Genomic DNA, 4,017 nt, shown 5'->3' on the forward strand with positions numbered 1-4,017 from the left:
AGTCCCTTGGCTGCACTGAAGAGTGTCTGACAAAATACTTACGATCTTTCAACTGTTCGGTGACCTCCTTCACTGAACAGCTCCTTTGCTCCTTCCAACCCAACATTAAAGCTAATTTCCAACTCTTTTGGCCCCTGCTTTCCTTTGGCTGCCTGCTCACAGGACACACGCTCTCTGCGCTAACACAGCCAATAGCATGGGCTGGGGAACTTGTCTCTTTTGATTGTCTAAGAGAGAACCACACATACTATGACAATGACATTCCTCAAGTCCAGACTACTAATATCAATACTAAATCTGTTCATACAACAAGAGTAAGGGAACTTTAAAGTTACTTCACCTTTCAGGCATGATGAAAGAAGATGCAGCTGTTTGCCATTTTTTTTAGTTAGCTAGGAAGAAATACACAGTTTCATTCTTTCTTGCCAGAGAAATATATGTTACCTGCAAGTCTAGAGTAAAAAGCAGAGCTCAGCTTATCATCAACCATGTCTTGTCTACACAGTTAGGTACCTTCCTTTGTCCATCACAGTTTTAGCATCTTCTCCTTGGCTTGGAAGAAATGATGTTGATAATCTCAAGCACAAGTGTTATCTATCAGTTACTGTACTTTCCTTTTCTACATCCTAAACTCTTCTAGACCAGGTTGGCAGAGGCTTCTTCACATGCTTTTGGGTGCTCAACTGAGAACCACAAAACCAAAAAAATAATTAAGGTGTTTCCCTTATATCATTCTCTTACATAAGAGGAGAGTAAGCTCTGTAATTTCAAGACCTTGGGCTTCTTACCTTCATGCAGCCCATGGATCTCAGAACACCCCCCCTTCAAAATACACTTACATGCAGTTCTTCAGGCTCCACCTGTCCCAGCAGCAAGATTCAAGTCACAATTCACTGCTGGGTCCTGGCAGAAAGGGATTAAAAAGGTTATTTAGAGCTGCTTTCTGTACAGTGAGTAAACTGGTACTCGGGGAATTGCTACTGCTGGGAACGCACAGCTCCCTTCCACTGTGCTCCCTGAAAGGATGAGTTTGCCAGTCAAAGGGTTTCTAGGGAATCTACAGGAAGGCGAGGGAGACAGAGAAACAAGCTACAGAGGCTTGTTTCTTCATGCTTTCCTTTGCAGAAGCATGGCTGTGCAGAAGGCATGCTCTGACTGGTAATTACATTCTGCCTGTCAAGGCAGCGTATCTTCCATAGAGCATACTTGCACACTATCTATTATTGAGCACTTCTAGAGCAACAAAGCTATCTCATTATGCAATTAACAGTTACTATGAAGGCAGCCATACGAGTGTGATGTTATTTTTTTCCACAGCATTTTAAAATTTCTTCTCCAGCCTTTCCCTTTCACACCAGCTGCAGTGGAATTACTCATTGGCCTTAATACTTACAGTGTTGGATGTGACAGGAACAGACTAGACATTGTTTTAACACAGGAAGGTTAATTTAAAATAACCTTCCTAAACTGTTCATACTGCATGACAGCAACATTACAAGGAGAAGACATGGATTCATAAATAGGATCAGCTTTCAATCCCCAGACCAGTGATAGCAGCACTTGTGATGAACATACTATGCCTAGTCTCCAGGGGAAGCGCAGCTTCAGCTGCCTCTTACACAGCTCCTTCTGTCAGTCACTCCATGAAGCAATGCCCATTTTTCTTCTAAAGAGCTTTTCTCTTGACCTCCTGAAGCTAAACACTACCATGACAAGAGATAAAAGCCAGAAAACAATTAGTTGCAGGTATGTTCCATAGCATGCCTCCTACTATATTTCAGCACCAGTTGGCTCTGGATATGTCTGTACCACTGAGCAAATAAATCAGCTTTTGGAATTAGGTTGATTGTTATAAAATCATCTAAAGGAGAATTACAGAAATAATAATAAAAAAAAAGGACTTACGGTCAAACACATATATTAGAGGCAACCAGAAACCACTGCTTAATGCTTCACTCCTGCCACGAAAAGTTGTGAGGGCTTTTTTTGTCATCTCAGTCTCCACTCCTACATGACTGACCTTGACTTTGCATCCTCCCCTTTGAACAAAGTAGGAATAAAATCTCAAGAGAATTCAGTAAGTCTAGCCAAAAAGTTATACTGCCTTCAGATGCAGCAAAGGAGTGGGACTCCAGCAGCAGCAATCCAGAGGGACCTGGACAGGCTTGACAGGTGGCCCCATGCAAACCTCATGGAGCTCAACAGGGCCAAGTGCAAGGTCCTGCCCATGGGTCGGGGCAATCCCAAGCACAAATCCAGGCTGGGGGAGGAGTGGATTGAGAGCAGCCCCGAGGAGAAGGATTTGGGGTTATTAGTGGATGGAAAACTGAGTGTGAGCCAGCAATGTGCACTCACAGCCCAGCAAGCCAACGGTATCCTGGGCTGCACCCAGAGCAGTGTGGGCAGCAGGGCGAGGGAGGGCATTCTCCCGCTCTACTCTGCTCTTGTGAGACCCCCCTGCAGGGCTGGGTCCAGCTCTGGGACCCTCAACATCAGAAGGATACAGACCTGCTTAAGAAGGTCCAGAGGAGCCACGAAGATGCTCAGGGGGCTGGAGCCCCTCCCCTGTGAGGCCAGGCTGAGAGAGTTGGGGGTGTTCAGCCTGGAGAAAGCTCAAGGGAGACCTTACAGCAGCCTCCCAGTGCTTAAAGGGGCTACAGGGGAGGGACTCTTAATCAGGAGTGTAAGGATAGGATGAGGGGTAACAGTTTTAAACTGCAGGAGGGTAGATTCAGATTAGCTATAAGGAAGAAATTCTTCCCTGTGAGGGCAATGAGACACTGGCCCAGGTTGCCCAGAGAAGCTGTGGCTGCCCCCTCCCTGGCAGGGTTCAAGGCCAGGTTGGACGGGGCTTTGAGCAACCTGGGCTAGTGGAAGGTGTCCCTGCCCATGGCAGGGGGGTGGGACTGGATGATCTTTAAGGTCCCTTCCAACCCAAACCATTCTTTGTGATTCTATAAGTCCTCTTTAAGCATGATTAAATCTGCCTCTTCATCGTGATCAACCTTCTTATAGTTCCACTAAGGACGGCATTTGGGCTTGCATTGCGTGATGGCCACTCCAAACTATTTACTTGGATCCTACAATTACAAGACAGCTGAATGTTCCCTTTTTCAAATGCTGTGAAATCATCACAACAGAAAAAATTGCTTTCATAGGGCACACTAAGTTAGAAGGCTAGCAACCATTTTGCACTAAAACCCTCTGAGAAGCTTGTTGCTTACTCCACAGCCTTCTTTTTACATTATTATGGGCTTTTCCTTCTTATTTTAAGCAAGTTATAACCCAGAATTAATGTTTTCAGGAGAGTATGTCAAAGGGACAATGATACACATAACTGCCATGGAGTCATCACTAAAGCCCTAAAGTTTCTTAAGACTTGACTCTTAAGTCTGAGGCCTTTGCTACAGCAAAACAAATGACAAAATATTCCAGGGTAGCAGTTTACACTGGCATAAATCATTCAGAAAGCAATGAAACAAGAGTGATTTATTCATTACCTGACTTAATTTATTACAGTGTAAAAGAACCATATGAAAAATTCTGGAAAAGAGCTCTCCACAGATGGGAAAAAGCCAGCACTGAATTGGTGATGATGATCAATCTGCCTCCCATTTGTAATTCCACTTGAGAAGATGCATATTTTAGCTGTGCTTTGTGGCCACTTCACAAAAAAGTAGCATAACATTACTGAATTCCCCTCCCTCTCGGGGAATAGCAAACGTGTTTGTGAGCATGTAGGAAATGCAGGGTTTAAAAAGGCTATAGATTCTTTTGATGAAAGTTTTATTTTTGCTGCCTGTGCAGATTATTATTTATTGTTAGCCTTTTACACCAGCAGCTTTTCTGAGGGAAAAAAATCCATGTAGATACCTCACTAGAGAACAGTGAGACATACCACTTCTGTAAGGGTGAAGGACAAGCCTTTTATAAGGCCATCAAAAATGCTAACAGGAAAACACGACTGAATTTTGCTCCCTTTTTTTTTTTTTTTTTTTTTTTTTTTTTTTTTTTTTT

The sequence above is a fragment of the Athene cunicularia genome (assembly GCF_003259725.1).
Source record: "Athene cunicularia isolate RWA chromosome 10 unlocalized genomic scaffold, athCun1 chr10_part1, whole genome shotgun sequence".
Classification (NCBI taxonomy): Eukaryota; Metazoa; Chordata; class Aves; order Strigiformes; family Strigidae; genus Athene; species Athene cunicularia.